Source organism: Silene latifolia, chromosome 9, assembly GCF_048544455.1.
Source record: "Silene latifolia isolate original U9 population chromosome 9, ASM4854445v1, whole genome shotgun sequence".
NCBI classification, from domain to species: domain Eukaryota; kingdom Viridiplantae; phylum Streptophyta; class Magnoliopsida; order Caryophyllales; family Caryophyllaceae; genus Silene; species Silene latifolia.
Window position 1 is genome coordinate 127,803,593 of NC_133534.1, and position 18,979 is coordinate 127,822,571.

Consider the following 18,979-nt stretch of genomic DNA (forward strand, 5'->3'; position numbering starts at 1 on the left):
ATGCTAAGAGCTCAAATTACGAGTTTTAAGCAAAGGGATGAAGAGTCTTTGTATGAAGCTTGGGAGCGGTTTAAAGGTATTTGTCGCTCATGTCCTCACCATGGACTTAGCGAATGGTTTTTGGTGCAACAATTTTGGAATGGTTTATATGAAGATTCTAGGAACATTCTCAATATGGGATCGAATGGGATGTTCACCGAGGTTGATGACAACCAAACTTGGAGCAAAATTGAAGAGATGGCAATCCACAATTCACAATATAGTAGGCCTCGCAAGGCTACTAGAGGAGGAAAGTATGAAGTGGACGCCGTTACTCAATTAGGTGCCCAACTAAGCTCCCATATCGATACAATCAACTTGAAGTTTGAACAAGCTATGGCTAGACTTGAGGAAAACTCAAAATCATCGAAGCATCATGTTAATGCCATGACGGCATCCTCATCAATCCCAAGTGGGATATGTGAGAATTGTGGAACTTTGGGACATGACCCAAGTGAGTGTAGGGGAACAACCGAACAAGTTAATGCTTTCCAAGCACACAAGAGTGGTACCCCTTATTCCAACTTTTACAATGAAAACACCAAATTCCATTCAAATCTCTCATACAAAAGCCAAAATGTTCAAAACCCTCAAACAACATACACTCCACCACCCATGAGAAACCAAAATCAAAGACCCTTTTACAATCAAAACCAAGGTTACCAAAATCAAAATCCATACAATCACCAAAATGACCAAAGTTTTGATGTCCAAAAAGCGGTCCTCCAAATGCAAAAGAATCAACAAGAATTTTTCACCCAAATGCAAAAAGATAGCCAAGCAAAGGAAACCACCATCAACAACATTCTAGCTCACACCAAGATGTTGGAAACACAATTGACTCAACTAGCATCTTCGAGCTCACAAAGACAAAAGGGGCAATTACCACCTCAAAGTAATCCCCCTAGACATGAAACGGTTAGTGCCATTCACTTGAGAAGTGGTACAAGGTATGAAGCACCGAAGAAGCAAGTTGAGGATGAAGTTGTGGAAGCTAGTGAAAAGGAAGAAATTGTGCAAAACTCCAAAGATGGAGAATCATCAAAAGAAGAAAGTTCAAAGAAAAATGAAGATAAGGCCAAAGAGAAGGAGCCCATTGTGATTAGACTTCCTTTTCCAAGTCGTCAAGCCAAACCCAAATTTGATGATCAACTTGGGAAGTTCATGGAAATTGTGAAGAATTTATAAGTCTCAATTCCTTTCACGGAATTAATCAATCACGTTCCGGCCTATGCGAAGTACATGAAAGATATCCTCACAAAGAAGAAGTCGATCCGGAAACTTGAGACTATCGCCTTCACTAAGGTGAGTAGTGCAATACTTCAAGGGAGTTCACCTCCAAAGTTAAAGGATCCGGGAAGCTTCTCAATACCGTGTACCATTGGCGACACGACGATAAAGAAAGCCTTATGTGATCTAGGGGCTAGTGTGAGTGTCATGCCGTACTCGGTAAGTAAAAGGTTGGGGATGGGAGAGCTTAAATGCACCAACATCACACTCCAAATGGCCGATAGATCGACAAAGACACCGTTAGGGATATGGGAAGATGTCCCCGTGCGAATTGGGAAGTTTTTCATCCCGGTGGACTTTGTCATTGTTGATATGGAGGAAGATTCCAACATTCCAATCATCCTAGGAAGACCTTTCCTACACACCGCCGGTGCGGTGATTGATGTGAAACATGGAGAGCTCACTCTAGAAGTGGGAGATGAAAGCATAACTTTTAATCTTGACAAGACTATGAGAGCTCCTCGTTTGCATGAGCCATGTTTCATGATTGATCATTATAGCCGAAAAGATGAAAGGAAGAAATCGGAACTCCAATGGAGGAAGAAAATTGAAGATGCTCCATTCAAAGAGCAAGTGAATTATGACAAGGAGAGCTTGCAAAGCTCATCAAAATCAACCAAGGAAGAAGAGGATGGCCTCATTGGCCAAGAGAAGAAATTGGGAGAGTTGTCTCCATCTAAGCAAGAGATTTTCAATGATCAACTCAATGAAGTTTGTGGTCTTTGGGACGACGAATTTGAAGGGATTTTTAATCCCTACATTGGACATGCCATCGATCATGATCAACAACAAGGGCCACGGTCTATTGAGGACCTCTACCATAATAATGAACAAGCTTTTGATTACTTCTTCAAGGTGTTGAGCAACATCAACAACACCTTGAACATGCCCCCTTGACATCTCATCGAGAATGAGAGTTTGGTGGAGTCCTCCCTAAACCACCACTTGTAAATATTTCTAACTCCCTAACTTACATTTCAATTCTTGTATTGCATTTTTGTCATCTTTGGATTTTTATTTACTTTGATCAAAATAATTGTCATGTAAGAGAGAAGTGAGGGAGGGACTAACAATTTCAATTGATGTGTAGTGCTTTACCTTAGTGTGGGGATGGCAATTGCCTAGGCTATCCATGCCTTAGTAGTGCCCCCACAATGAAGAACACAAGACTTGAAGAAAGAATGGAAGAATGATAAAGGGAATGCGTTGTGCACGGGTGGAACCGAACGTGTACATAGGGGAAGAATCCGAGCGGATTCCCAAGAATCCGCCCGTCTTATGCAATCCGAGCGTCCCGAAAAAAGACGCCCGTCTTGAATCGAGCTGAATTTTGAAATTTTCTTGATCGTTAAAGAAACCGAGCGGATTTCGAAAATCCGCCCGTCTTGAAGAATCCGTCCGTCTTGTGAGAAAGACGCTCGTCTTTGCAGCAGAGGAAAACAAGCAAATTTCTCTGGACAGAAATCCGTCCGTCCTTGAGCAAATCCGCCCGTCCCGTGTTCAGCAAATCCGAGCGGATTGTACCAAATCTGCCCGTCTTTAGGCGAGTTTTTGCAAAGGTAGAAGAAGCAGAATCCGCACGGATCGAGCCTAATCCGCACGGATTGCCCCTGCAGTTTTGAAAATCTCGGTTTCTTTAAAACCCCTCCCACCTTCATTCATTCATTCATTCATTCATTCATAAACACTACCCACAACATCAAAACCCTCATCCTCTCCATCACAAAAACAAAAACCCTCAACAACATTCAACAAAAACAAATCAAACCATCCTTCCAACAACAAATTAATCACTCCTTCTTCAACAAAACTCAAAACCAAGAACAAAATCTTCAACCTTTGAGTCGATTTTTGTTTTCATAAAGGCAAAGCCTTTCACCTTCAAATCGATTTGGGCATACTACAAATTGAAGATTTTTCATTCTTTTCTTAGATAGTTCATCAATGGCAAGGACTAAGGGTGCAACAAAGGCACCAAAGGCTAAGGCACTCTCACAAAGGCAAAAGGCTCTTCAAACAAAGAAAGCTTTGGCTATGGTGGTGGCAACACCAAACTTGGAAGTGCAACAACAACAACAACCTTCTATGGGACCATCAACATCTTCTACTCCGGTAATTAATCAACTTTTGCATTATCCGGAGGTAACTTTTATTTCCGATACCCATAGAAATACCTTTGTCAAGTTTGCTATGAAATCTATTCAATCCACCAAATTCATATGTGAAGATACCTTGGAAAAATTGGGTGTTCTTGAACAAACAAAAGCCTTTTTCAAAGCCATGGGGTTGAAGAAATTGTTTGAAACAAAGGAATTGACATACCCCTCCCTTGTCTTGGAATTTTTAAGTTCTTTGAAAGTCACCAAAGTTGAGAATAGGGAAAATCTCGAGTTTCGTCTAGCTAATGTTAGTAGACGCATTACCTTTACGGAATTAGGTGAAATTTTGGGTCTTAGTGATGAATCGCGTTATCTTAAGCATTATGGAAAGTATGACCCCGAGCCTCTTTGGGAGGCCATCTCCGGGAAGAAATTTGAGGATTTTCATGCATGTCGTGCTCTTTTGGTCCATCATCCGGGCATAAGAGTATGGCACAAGGTTGTGGGAAATACCATAATTGCTAGGAAAGACACCAATCATTTCACAAGACTTGATTTTATTCTCCTTGAATCGGCTTTGAATATCGGAAGAATTCATACCAAGCCTTACAATTCTTTGAGGCTCTTGGTAGATAGATGGCTTAATGTTGATAGGGGGAAGAAGGGCACAACCGTTATTGTCAAGGGCGGCCTAGTCACGGTCCTAGCTAAGCACTTTGATCCTAACTTCAATAAGGATAACAAGTACAAAGCAAAGGAAGGTGGCCATCTTATTGATATGCATATTATGATTCACAAGTTCAAGTGGGTTGCTCAAAACCCCCTTGACACTAAGTATGGATGGCTAACTAGTGAAGCTAGATCGTTCACCTTGCCCTCGAAGATTTGTCGTCTAAGCGTCCACCGGACCAATTATCTACTTCCCCTTTCCGAAGAAGCCGAGTATATCATTCAACAACAAAAGGGTGATCTTGAAACCCCCTCCTCTTCCATTGTCATACCACCTTACCCCTTTGAGTATGAAGAGTTCAAGCCGAAAGGAATTGAAGTTGGGAAAGACTATGTGACTCTTCTCATGCAAGCAATGCACAAGCAAGCCTATGAAGATCGGAAAAATGCCTATTTGGCTCAATATCCACCCCTCCTACATTTAGCTAGGCAAGGACTCCTTGATCCATCTTGTCCTTTGCCTAGTTGGGCGGATAGAGAATTCTTATTTCCGGGTGCATCTAGGGTCGTTGTGGGAGACAATGAGGTTGTTGGAAATGATGAAGAAGTTGATGATAATATTGAGGAAGATGCAAGTGAAGATGGAGAAAGAAATGGTGAAGATGATGATGAGCAAGATGAGGAAGAAAGTGAAGAAGCAAATGACAAGGAAAGTGGCAATGTGACCACTTCTCATGAGGGAAGTGATGATGATAATAGCATGATGGAAGACTAGCAAGCCTTGGAGACTCCTACTCTCCCATGGTTTGTCTATATCTCTTTGTATTTTATTTCATTTTGATCATTGTTGGTTTAGTCCTAGCAACATCAAAGGACTCACACCTTGGTACCATTGAGGTGTTCTTATTTTATTGTTCCCATTTGTAAAATCCAAAATGACAAATTAGTTTCTTGCATAGCATAGTGTGTGCATGAACTATACCCATCCTTGGAAATTAGCAATAGTGTCTTACTTGGTTTGGGGAAGTTAATGCATACGCAACGGGAGGTAATCTAAATTATCCTCTCCGTCATAACAAAAACCATGCATCATGTAGTGTAGCTTAGTGTAGATTGTATTTAGTATAGAAATCATGCATCATCTTTGCATAATTTCCATCATTTTGGCCATTGAGGACAATGCCCATATTAGTGTGGGGATGGGAATTCTAACATTTAACTCTTATTCAAAAAACCCATAAAAATTGAAAAATTTCAAAAATCATAAAAATTGAAAAAATTGAAAACCCAAAAACAAGTTCATTTCCTTTGTATATATTGTCTTGTATATATTGTGTTTGTTTTATCCTTGTTCACATTGATTGACTACGCCACATCCGAGACATGAGGATATTGAAGACCGCATGGTATGATCTTTCCAATCTCCTTTTTCCTCTTTATGTTAATGACTATGTGGCTTTATTTTGATTGATGCGGTATAACAATGTGAATCTAGGACTTGCATTTAGATTGTTTGTCATATTAGTTGGTAGAATCATATGCATTAGGATGTTTATATGCTAGTTGCATCATGGCATGTAGTTGCATGTTAGAAAAATTTTGCGAAACCGTCTACTTGGGAAGCTTGACAAGTGTATATAGGCCCTAGTAGATGCCTTTTGTTCTTAAGACTTTGCTTGTTAGAATGCTTGTAAAACACCCTAGTATGTGTCATGCTAGTATCCTTTGACCCATGGATTAAAGCCTAGTCAAGAGTACCTTGTGGTGTGATAACTCCTTGGCTACCGTTTATTCCAAGGTGACCCTTGAAACCATGCACCCATACATCCATCATCCATGTTCTACCATACATTTTGTCAACAAAAGGGAATGGGCACAAAAAGAAATCAATTTGAGTTCAATGAAATGAAAAGTGAAAGAAAGTTTGCAAAAATGCATCAAATGAAAAGAGGAGCAAAAATAGAACTCCTAAAGCTTCAAATACAAGGCACCCTCGTTACTAATTGGGGTGACTTTGAAAATGTTCAAAAAGAAATGCAAAAAAAAAGTTGTCAAGTATTGAAATGCCAAAAATCAAAAAGAAATGGCAAAGAAAGTGTTCTCAAATGTCAAATGCCACAAGAAATTGGGGGGAAAAACAAAAACAAAAGCAAACTCCCAAAATGAAACTCAAATATCTATTGGTCCCTTTATCCATCTTATCCATTTTTGTGCATGGTAGAGAGGGGACGACCCTTCTTCTTGTCTAGGCAAGAGGGGGAATTCCGCGATCCTCCAGTGTTTCTAACACCATAGGGAGTCTACTCTTGACAAAAGCATTTAACGATTGAGGACAAAGGTACCCTAGCTTGACACAACTTGGAGGTGATTTATCGGTATCCTTCTAGGCTTAGTAGTTTGAACAAATTGCATCTATGAAGGATTGTGTACCCTTGAATTGCTTCCCTTATAGATAATTTCCGCCACTTGATGAGGGAGTGGCTATTCTTTTTGTAGATGCATCTATTATGTGTTTTTGTGTGCTTAATGTTTGGATGTGTCGCCATTTTGGCAAGACCCACCTTGCCTTGCAAGAAGGCATCCTACCTCATGGTTGTCTTGTTGTGAGTTGAAGGGGCGGAGTGAGACCCGCTAATTGTCTCATATCGGCTATATTATTAGGATAGGTTAGTATTGGTCCTAGTCTTTGTCACCTCTTTACTCGGGACGAGCAAAGGTTCGGTTTGGGGATATTTGATGTGACCATAATTGGCGCATATTTAGCCCCGAATTAGCCTTGTTTCCATGCTTTTTAGTGCTTATTTGGGTCATTTCTTATCTTTAGTTCTTTGTTTTGCATATTCTTTGAGATTTTGATCCCTTGGTAGGAAAGGAGTAAGAATCTTGCATTTTCATGGCAAAACGAGACTAAATTGATCGAATTCAATGACCAAGCATCAAGGAGAGACAAGATTAGAAGGCCTTTGTACATATTATAGTAGAAGAGCAATGTTGAGGAAAGATCCTTGAGTCCCCAAGGAAATCCCCAAGGAATTTATGAAGAAAAGGGAAGAAAAGAAGAAGTTACTATCTTTGATCGACAATCCGAGCGGATTGTCAACAATCTGTCCGTCCGCACAATCCGAGGCGCCCCACGCGAGAATCCGCTCGGATTCCCCTCAACAATCCGCCCGGATTCCCCAGAATCCGCTCGGATTCCACCGCCCAAATCCGTCCGTCCCGACCTTATTCCGCCCGGATTTCTTCACAGCACGGATTGTCTTCTTCAAGCTACGAAAAGAGAAGCCCTTCTCTCAGAAAATACCGGGTCCTCCTTGCTCAACTTAAAAAGTGTAATTACTAGTTTAGCCCTTAGTTAACCCTAATGCATCCTCCCTAATTTTCACTATAAATACCCCATTAGGCTAATTAGAGGAGCATGTTCTTCTTATCAATAATTAGTGTAGTTAATATCAATCAAATCTATCTTCAATATTGTAATCAAGTATTAATCAAGTTTTAATCCAAGTTTTAGTTCTTTAATCTCTCTTTTGTTCATCCTTTATTTTGGGTAATTGAAGATTATTTGGGTTATTATTGGGAGATTGACAACCTCTCAATCTAGCATTCAAGTACTTCAATTATTCTTGCTTTATAATTGGAATCATTAGTAGGTATAATCTCTTAATCCCTTTTTAATTATTGTTAATTACTTTCATTTATTCATCATGTTTCATATTGTTGGTATGATTGACAACCTTGCTAGCATGATCAACATGATAATGAGTGAGTAGTCTCTTAGCTAGGGTTAATGGGTGATTAGGGGAAACCAACATGGGGAATGATTCATGCTTAAATTAATATGCTTTCATGTTTTATTTGCTTGCTTGTTTTGATCTCAACTCATGCACATGTTATATTTGATGAAATGCTAAGCCTATGAATCCTTGCATTTACTATCATCTCCTATCTTTTCAATGAGACTTGTAAGACATAACCCAACTCGAGTCTCATTAGACCATGCATGTTGTTGAGTAGGGAAGATTAAGTCGACTTGTAGGTGTTGTACAATCTAATCGATTCGGCTCCGGGACCCAAACTTTCCTAGGATTGTAAGATATAACCCAACTCAATCCATCACAAAAATAATTGCTTGCTTATAATTTGAGAACATGTTTGTATGATCATATCCCATGATTCCCCTATGACCCCATGACACCCTAGTGCCTTTAATCAATTGTTTACACCCCTTTAATTCATCTTGCTTGTTTATTTTTATTGTTATTCTAGTTTAGTAACCTTCTACATCAACCCAATTTGTGACACCCCTTAGACACCACTAGTTACAATAAAAATCTCATTTCAACTCCCGTCCCTTGGGATCCGACCTTTACTTGCCTCTTTACTAATTGTAGAGTTGCTTGTTAAGCTATAAATTGTGTTTTGATTCGACCGTGACCAACGACCACATCTTAATTTGTGAACACTTAGCGGTTGGCGCATCAAAAAATGGCGCCGTTGCCGGGGACGGTGTTTGTTTGATTTAGATTTCTTTTTATTGTTATTAGTTGTGTCTTTCTTCGCCTTGAGGAAGTAAAACTCCTCAAGGTTTGTTCTAATTGTTTTCGAGTTGTTTGATATTTTGCATGTCTAGAAGGTTACAAAGTGATTTGTTACCTTTTGACCATGAAATCGAAAGAACCTTGACGAACAATAGGAGACTTGTTAGGAGGAATTTGAGAGGTGTTGGTGGAGTTGTTCAACCCACTAGTGAGTTTGTCAATCCTTTCGCAATAGAAGGAGAAGAAAACCCATTACACAATACCCCACAAAATCCACCTACGATGCCAAAATTCTCGTCACACTCCGTACCCACCGAGGAGAATCTACCAAATGGTACTCCTACACCGCAACATCTCACCGGAAATTTTATTGCCAAGTCCGCCTTCATCCAACTAGTTGAGAGGAGCCAATTTGGGGGGATGCCTAGTGAGGATCCTCATTCTCATATGGAAACCTTTTGCGATTATTGTGATGCAATCTCTCAAACGGGCGTGACTCAAGACCAAATTAGATGGGTCTTATTTCCTTTTTCCTTAATCGGCACCCCAAAGCAATGGTTGAAGGGCCTTGATAAGGCCACCCTTGGAATAGATTCTTGGAAGAAGTTGGCTCTAGCTTTCTACAAAAAATTCTACCCACCGGAAAAGACCAACATGCTAAGAGCTCAAATTACGGGTTTTAAGCAAAGGGATGAAGAGTCTTTGTATGAAGCTTGGGAGCGGTTTAAAGGTATTTGTCGCTCATGTCCTCACCATGGACTTAGCGAATGGTTTTTGGTGCAACAATTTTGGAATGGTTTATATGAAGATTCTAGGAACATTCTCAATATGGGATCGAATGGGATGTTCACCGAGGTTGATGACAACCAAACTTGGAGCAAAATTGAAGAGATGGCAATCCACAATTCACAATATAGTAGGCCTCGCAAGGCTACTAGAGGAGGAAAGTATGAAGTGGACGCCGTTACTCAATTAGGTGCCCAACTAAGCTCCCATATCGATACAATCAACTTGAAGTTTGAACAAGCTATGGCTAGACTTGAGGAAAACTCAAAATCATCGAAGCATCATGTTAATGCCATGACGGCATCCTCATCAATCCCAAGTGGGATATGTGAGAATTGTGGAACTTTGGGACATGACCCAAGTGAGTGTAGGGGAACAACCGAACAAGTTAATGCTTTCCAAGCACACAAGAGTGGTACCCCTTATTCCAACTTTTACAATGAAAACACCAAATTCCATCCAAATCTCTCATACAAAAGCCAAAATGTTCAAAACCCTCAAACAACATACACTCCACCACCCATGAGAAACCAAAATCAAAGACCCTTTTACAATCAAAACCAAGGTTACCAAAATCAAAATCCATACAATCACCAAAATGACCAAAGTTTTGATGTCCAAAAAGCGGTCCTCCAAATGCAAAAGAATCAACAAGAATTTTTCACCCAAATGCAAAAAGATAGCCAAGCAAAGGAAACCACCATCAACAACATTCTAGCTCACACCAAGATGTTGGAAACACAATTGACTCAACTAGCATCTTCGAGCTCACAAAGACAAAAGGGGCAATTACCACCTCAAAGTAATCCCCCTAGACATGAAACGGTTAGTGCCATTCACTTGAGAAGTGGTACAAGGTATGAAGCACCGAAGAAGCAAGTTGAGGATGAAGTTGTGGAAGCTAGTGAAAAGGAAGAAATTGTGCAAAACTCCAAAGATGGAGAATTATCAAAAGAAGAAAGTTCAAAGAAAAATGAAGATAAGGCCAAAGAGAAGGAGCCCATTGTGATTAGACTTCCTTTTCCAAGTCGTCAAGCCAAACCCAAATTTGATGATCAACTTGGGAAGTTCATGGAAATTGTGAAGAATTTATAAGTCTCAATTCCTTTCACGGAATTAATCAATCACGTTCCGGCCTATGCGAAGTACATGAAAGATATCCTCACAAAGAAGAAGTCGATCCGGAAACTTGAGACTATCGCCTTCACTAAGGTGAGTAGTGCAATACTTCAAGGGAGTTCACCTCCAAAGTTAAAGGATCCGGGAAGCTTCTCAATACCGTGTACCATTGGCGACACGACGATAAACAAAGCCTTATGTGATCTAGGGGCTAGTGTGAGTGTCATGCCGTACTCGGTAAGTAAAAGGTTGGGGATGGGAGAGCTTAAATGCACCAACATCACACTCCAAATGGCCGATAGATCGACAAAGACACCGTTAGGGATATGGGAAGATGTCCCCGTGTGAATTGGGAAGTTTTTCATCCCGGTGGACTTTGTCATTGTTGATATGGAAGAAGATTCCAACATTCCAATCATCCTAGGAAGACCTTTCCTACACACCGCCGGTGCGGTGATTGATGTGAAACATGGAGAGCTCACTCTAGAAGTGGGAGATGAAAGCATAACTTTTAATCTTGACAAGACTATGAGAGCTCCTCGTTTGCATGAGCCATGTTTCATGATTGATCATTATAGCCGAAAAGATGAAAGGAAGAAATCGAAACTCCAATGGAGGAAGAAAATTGAAGATGCTCCATTCAAAGAGCAAGTGAATTATGACAAGGAGAGCTTGCAAAACTCATCAAAATCAACCAAGGAAGAAGAGGATGGCCTCATTGGCCAAGAGAAGAAATTGGGAGAGTTGTCTCCATCTAAGCAAGAGATTTTCAATGATCAACTCAATGAAGTTTGTGGTCTTTGGGACGACGAATTTGAAGGGATTTTTAATCCCTACATTGGACATGCCATCGATCATGATCAACAATAAGGGCCACGGTCTATTGAGGACCTCTACCATAATAATGAACAAGCTTTTGATTACTTCTTCAAGGTGTTGAGCAACATCAACAACACCTTGAACATGCCCCCTTGACATCTCATCGAGAATGAGAGTTTGGTGGAGTCCTCCCTAAACCACCACTTGTAAATATTTCTAACTCCCTAACTTACATTTCAATTCTTGTATTGCATTTTTGTCATCTTTGGATTTTTATTTACTTTGATCAAAATAATTGTCATGTAAGAGAGAAGTGAGGGAGGGACTAACAATTTCAATTGATGTGTAGTGCTTTACCTTAGTGTGGGGATGGCAATTGCCTAGGCTATCCATGCCTTAGTAGTGCCCCCACAATGAAGAACACAAGACTTGAAGAAAGAATGGAAGAATGATAAAGGGAATGCGCTGTGCACGGGTGGAACTGAATCCGTGTACATAGGGGAAGAATCCGAGCGGATTCCCAAGAATCCGCCCGTCTTATGCAATCCGAGCGTCCTGCAGAAAAGACGCCCGTCTTGAACTGAGCTGAATTTTGAAATTTTCTTGACTGTTAAAGAATCCGAGCGGATTTCTGAAAATCCGCCCGTCTTGAAGAATCCGTCCGTCTTGTGAGAAAGACGCTCGTCTTTGCAGCTGAGGAAAACAAGCAAATTTCTCTGGACAGAAATCCGTCCGTCCTTGAGCAAATCCGCCCGTCCCGTGTTCAGCAAATCCGAGCGGATTGTACCAAATCTGCCCGTCTTTAGGCGAGTTTTTGCAAAGGTAGAAGAAGCAGAATCCGCACGGATCGAGCCTAATCCGCACGGATTGCCCCTGCAGTTTTGAAAATCTCGGTTTCTTTAAAACCCCTCCCACCTTCATTCATTCATTCATTCATTCATTCATAAACACTACCCACAACATCAAAACCCTCATCCTCTCCATCACAAAAACAAAAACCCTCAACAACATTCAACAAAAACAAATCAAACCATCCTTCCAACAACAAATTAATCACTCCTTCTTCAACAAAACTCAAAACCAAGAACAAAATCTTCAACCTTTGAGTCGATTTTTGTTTTCATAAAGGCAAAGCCTTTCACCTTCAAATCGATTTGGGCATACTACAAATTGAAGATTTTTCATTCTTTTCTTAGATAGTTCATCAATGGCAAGGACTAAGGGTGCAACAAAGGCACCAAAGGCTAAGGCACTCTCACAAAGGCAAAAGGCTCTTCAAACAAAGAAAGCTTTGGCTATGGTGGTGGCAACACCAAACTTGGAAGTGCAACAACAACAACAACCTTCTATGGGACCATCAACATCTTCTACTCCGGTAATTAATCAACTTTTGCATTATCCAGAGGTAACTTTTATTTCCGATACCCATAGAAATACCTTTGTCAAGTTTGCTATGAAATCTATTCAATCCACCAAATTCATATGTGAAGATACCTTGGAAAAATTGGGTGTTCTTGAACAAACAAAAGCCTTTTTCAAAGCCATGGGGTTGAAGAAATTGTTTGAAACAAAGGAATTGACATACCCCTCCCTTGTCTTGGAATTTTTAAGTTCTTTGAAAGTCACCAAAGTTGAGAATAGAGAAAATCTCGAGTTTCGTCTAGCTAATGTTAGTAGACGCATTACCTTTACGGAATTAGGTGAAATTTTGGGTCTTAGTGATGAATCGCGTTATCTTAAGCATTATGGAAAGTATGACCCCGAGCCTCTTTGGGAGGCCATCTCCGGGAAGAAATTTGAGGATTTTCATACATGTCGTGCTCTTTTGGTCCATCATCCGGGCATAAGAGTATGGCACAAGGTTGTGGGAAATACCATAATTGCTAGGAAAGACACCAATCATTTCACAAGACTTGATTTTATTCTCCTTGAATCGGCTTTGAATATCGGAAGAATTCATACCAAGCCTTACAATTCTTTGAGGCTCTTGGTAGATAGATGGCTTAATGTTGATAGGGGGAAGAAGGGCACAACCGTTATTGTCAAGGGCGGCCTAGTCACGGTCCTAGCTAAGCACTTTGATCCTAACTTCAATAAGGATAACAAGTACAAAGCAAAGGAAGGTGGCCATCTTATTGATATGCATATTATGATTCACAAGTTCAAGTGGGTTGCTCAAAACCCCCTTGACACTAAGTATGGATGGCTAACTAGTGAAGCTAGATCGTTCACCTTGCCCTCGAAGATTTGTCGTCTAAGCGTCCACCGGACCAATTATCTACTTCCCCTTTCCGAAGAAGCCGAGTATATCATTCAACAACAAAAGGGTGATCTTGAAACCCCCTCCTCTTCCATTGTCATACCACCTTACCCCTTTGAGTATGAAGAGTTCAAGCCGAAAGGAATTGAAGTTGGGAAAGACTATGTGACTCTTCTCATGCAAGCAATGCACAAGCAAGCCTATGAAGATCGGAAAAATGCCTATTTGGCTCAATATCCACCCCTCCTACATTTAGCTAGGCAAGGACTCCTTGATCCATCTTGTCCTTTGCCTAGTTGGGCGGATAGAGAATTCTTATTTCCGGGTGCATCTAGGGTCGTTGTGGGAGACAATGAGGTTGTTGGAAATGATGAAAAAGTTGATGATAATATTGAGGAAGATGCAAGTGAAGATGGAGAAAGAAATGGTGAAGATGATGATGAGCAAGATGAGGAAGAAAGTGAAGAAGCAAATGACAAGGAAAGTGGCAATGTGACCACTTCTCATGAGGGAAGTGATGATGATAATAGCATGATGGAAGACTAGCAAGCCTTGGAGACTCCTACTCTCCCATGGTTTGTCTATATCTCTTTGTATTTTATTTCATTTTGATCATTGTTGGTTTAGTCCTAGCAACATCAAAGGACTCACACCTTGGTACCATTGAGGTGTTCTTATTTTATTGTTCCCATTTGTAAAATCCAAAATGACAAATTAGTTTCTTGCATAGCATAGTGTGTGCATGAACTATACCCATCCTTGGAAATTAGCAATAGTGTCTTACTTGGTTTGGGGAAGTTAATGCATACGCAACGGGAGGTAATCTAAATTATCCTCTTCGTCATAACAAAAACCATGCATCATGTAGTGTAGCTTAGTGTAGATTGTATTTAGTATAGAAATCATGCATCATCTTTGCATAATTTCCATCATTTTGGCCATTGAGGACAATGCCCATATTAGTGTGGGGATGGGAATTCTAACATTTAACTCTTATTCAAAAAACCCATAAAAATTGAAAAATTTCAAAAATCATAAAAATTGAAAACCCAAAAACAAGTTCATTTCCTTTGTATATATTGTCTTGCATATATTGTGTTTGTTTTATCCTTGTTCACATTGATTGACTACGCCACATCCGAGACATGAGGATATTGAAGACCGCATGGTATGATCTTTCCAATCTCCTTTTTCCTCTTTATGTTAATGACTATGTGGCTTTATTTTGATTGATGCGGTATAACAATGTGAATCTAGGACTTGCATTTAGATTGTTTGTCATATTAGTTGGTAGAATCATATGCATTAGGATGTTTATATGCTAGTTGCATCATGGCATGTAGTTGCATGTTAGAAAAATTTTGCGAAACCGTCTACTTGGGAAGCTTGACAAGTGTATATAGGCCCTAGTAGATGCCTTTTGTTCTTAAGACTTTGCTTGTTAGAATGCTTGTAAAACACCTTAGGATGTGTCATGCTAGTATCCTTTGACCCATGGATTAAAGCCTAGTCAAGAGTACCTTGTGGTGTGATAACTCCTTGGCTACCGTTTATTCCAAGGTGACCCTTGAAACCATGCACCCATACATCCATCATCCATGTTCTACCATACATTTTGTCAACAAAAGGGAATGGGCACAAAAAGAAATCAATTTGAGTTCAATGAAATGAAAAGTGAAAGAAAGTTTGCAAAAATGCATCAAATGAAAAGAGGAGCAAAAATAGAACTCCTAAAGCTTCAAATACAAGGCACCCTCGTTACTAATTGGGGTGACTTTGAAAATGTTCAAAAAGAAATGCAAAAAAAAGTTGTCAAGTATTGAAATGCCAAAAATCAAAAAGAAATGGCAAAGAAAGTGTTCTCAAATGTCAAATGCCACAAGAAATTGGGGGGAAAAACAAAAACAAAAGCAAACTCCCAAAATGAAACTCAAATATCTATTGGTCCCTTTATCCATCTTATCCATTTTTGTGCATGGTAGAGAGGGGACGACCCTTCTTCTTGTCTAGGCAAGAGGGGGAATTCCGCGATCCTCCAGTGTTTCTAACACCATAAGGAGTCTACTCTTGACAAAAGCATTTAACGATTGAGGACAAAGGTACCCTAGCTTGACACAACTTGGAGGTGATTTATCGGTATCCTTCTAGGCTTAGTAGTTTGAACAAATTGCATCTATGAAGGATTGTGTACCCTTGAATTGCTTCCCTTATAGATAATTTCCGCCACTTGATGAGGGAGTGGCTATTCTTTTTGTAGATGCATCCATTATGTGTTTTTGTGTGCTTAATGTTTGGATGTGTCGCCATTTTGGCAAGACCCACCTTGCCTTGCAAGAAGGCATCCTACCTCATGGTTGTCTTGTTGTGAGTTGAAGGGGCGGAGTGAGACCCGCTAATTGTCTCATATCGGCTATATTATTAGGATAGGTTAGTATTGGTCCTAGTCTTTGTCACCTCTTTACTCGGGACGAGCAAAGGTTCGGTTTGGGGATATTTGATGTGACCATAATTGGCGCATATTTAGCCCCGAATTAGCCTTGTTTCCATGCTTTTTAGTGCTTATTTGGGTCATTTCTTATCTTTAGTTCTTTGTTTTGCATATTCTTTGAGATTTTGATCCCTTGGTAGGAAAGGAGTAAGAATCTTGCATTTTCATGGCAAAACGAGACTAAATTGATCGAATTCAATGACCAAGCATCAAGGAGAGACAAGATTAGAAGGCCTTTGTACATATCATAGTAGAAGAGCAATGTTGAGGAAAGATCCTTGAGTCCCCAAGGAAATCCCCAAGGAATTTATGAAGAAAAGGGAAGAAAAGAAGAAGTTACTATCTTTGATCGACAATCCGAGCGGATTGTCAACAATCCGTCCGTCCCGCACAATCCGAGCGTCCCACGCAGTAATCCGCTCGGATTCCCCTCAACAATCCGCCCGGATTCCCCAGAATCCGCTCGGATTCCACCGCCCAAATCCGTCCGTCCCGACCTTATTCCGCCAGGATTTCTTCACAAAGACGGATTGTCTTCTTCAAGCTACGAAAAGAGAAGCCCTTCTCTCGAGAAATACCGGGTCCTCCTTGCTCAACTTAAAAAGTGTAATTACTAGTTTAGCCCTTAGTTAACCCTAATGCATCCTCCCTAATTTTCACTATAAATACCCCATTAGGCTAATTAGAGGAGCATGTTCTTCTTATCAATAATTAGTGTAGTTAATATCAATCAAATCTCTCTTCAATATTGTAATCAAGTATTAATCAAGTTTTAATCCAAGTTTTAGTTCTTTAATCTCTCTTTTGTTCATCCTTTATTTTGGGTAATTGAAGATTATTTGGGTTATTATTGGGAGATTGACAACCTCTCAATCTAGCATTCAAGTACTTCAATTATTCTTGCTTTATAATTGGAATCATTAGTAGGTATAATCTCTTAATCCCTTTTTAATTATTGTTAATTACTTTCATTTATTCATCATGTTTCATATTGTTGGTATGATTGACAACCTTGCTAGCATGATCAACATGATAATGAGTGAGTAGTCTCTTAGCTAGGGTTAATGGGTGATTAGGGAAACCAACATGGGGAATGATTCATGCTTAAATTAATATGCTTTCATGTTTTATTTGCTTGCTTGTTTTGATCTCAACTCATGCACATGTTATATTTGATGAAATGCTAAGCCTATGAATCCTTGCATTTACTATCATCTCCTATCTTTTCAATGAGACTTGTAAGACATAACCCAACTCGAGTCTCATTAGACCATGCATGTTGTTGAGTAGGGAAGATTAAGTCGACTTGTAGGTGTTGTACAATCTAATCGATTCGGCCCGGGACCCAAACTTTCCTAGGATTGTAAGATATAACCCAACTCAATCCATCACAACAATAATTGCTTGCTTATAATTTGAGAACATGTTTGTATGATCATATCCCATGATTCCCCTATGACCCCATGACACCCTAGTGCCTTTAATCAATTGTTTACACCCCTTTAATTCATCTTGCTTGTTTATTTTCATTGTTATTCTAGTTTAGTAACCTTCTACATCAACCCAATTTGTGACACCCCTTAGACACCACTAGTTACAATAGAAATCTCATTTCAACTCCCGTCCCTTGGGATCCGACCTTTACTTGCCTCTTTACTAATTGTAGAGTTGCTTGTTAAGCTATAAATTGTGTTTTGATTCGACCGTGACCAACGACCACATCTTAATTTGTGAACACTTAGCGGTTGGCGCATCAAAAAATGGCGCCGTTGCCGGGGACGGTGTTTGTTTGATTTAGATTTCTTTTTATTGTTATTAGTTGTGTCTTTCTTCGCCTTGAGGAAGTAAAACTCCTCAAGGTTTGTTCTAATTGTTTTCGAGTTGTTTGATATTTTGCATGTCTAGAAGGTTACAAAGTGATTTGTTACCTTTTGACCATGAAATCGAAAGAACCTTGACGAACAATAGGAGACTTGTTAGGAGGAATTTGAGAGGTGTTGGTGAAGTTGTTCAACCCACTAGTGAGTTTGTCAATCCTTTCGCAATAGAAGGAGAAGAAAACCCATTACACAATACCCCACAAAATCCACCTACGATGCCAAAATTCTCGTCACACTCCGTACCCACCGAGGAGAATCTACCAAATGGTACTCCTACACCGCAACATCTCACCGGAAATTTTATTGCCAAGTCCGCCTTCATCCAACTAGTTGAGAGGAGCCAATTTGGGGGGATGCCTAGTGAGGATCCTCATTCTCATATGGAAACCTTTTGCGATTATTGTGATGCAATCTCTCAAACGGGCGTGACTCAAGACCAAATTAGATGGGTCTTATTTCCTTTTTCCTTAATCGGCACCGCAAAGCAATGGTTGAAGGGCCTTGATAAGGCCACCCTTGGAATAGATTCTTGGAAGAAGTTGGCTCTAGCTTTCTACAAAAAATTCTACCCACCGGAAAAGACCAACATGCTAAGAGCTCAAATTACGGGTTTTAAGCAAAGGGATGAAGAGTCTTTGTATGAAGCTTGGGAGCGGTTTAAAGGTATTTGTCGCTCATGTCCTCACCATGGACTTAGCGAATGGTTTTTGGTGCCACAATTTTGGAATGGTTTATATGAAGATTCTAGGAACATTCTCAATATGGGATCGAATGGGATGTTCACCGAGGTTGATGACAACCAAACTTGGAGCAAAATTGAAGAGATGGCAATCCACAATTCACAATATAGTAGGCCTCGCAAGGCTACTAGAGGAGGAAAGTATGAAGTGGACGCCGTTACTCAATTAGGTGCCCAACTAAGCTCCCATATCGATACAATCAACTTGAAGTTTGAACAAGCTATGGCTAGACTTGAGGAAAACTCAAAA

At 40.1% G+C, this 18,979-nt stretch overlaps 3 non-coding genes across 3 annotated transcripts; all 3 read right to left on the bottom strand.

The window, feature by feature from the left end:
- Positions 1 to 107, bottom strand: LOC141603117 (small nucleolar RNA R71). Its single transcript, XR_012525012.1, has one exon. It is a non-coding gene; the product is annotated as a small nucleolar RNA R71 (small nucleolar RNA).
- A 9,185-nt stretch (positions 108 to 9,292) lies between these two features.
- LOC141603070 (small nucleolar RNA R71) lies at positions 9,293 to 9,399 on the bottom strand. The gene has a single exon (XR_012524968.1). It is a non-coding gene; the product is annotated as a small nucleolar RNA R71 (small nucleolar RNA).
- A 9,178-nt stretch (positions 9,400 to 18,577) lies between these two features.
- LOC141603071 (small nucleolar RNA R71) lies at positions 18,578 to 18,684 on the bottom strand. Its single transcript, XR_012524969.1, has one exon. It is a non-coding gene; the product is annotated as a small nucleolar RNA R71 (small nucleolar RNA).
- Between the last annotated feature and the right edge of the window lie 295 nt (positions 18,685 to 18,979).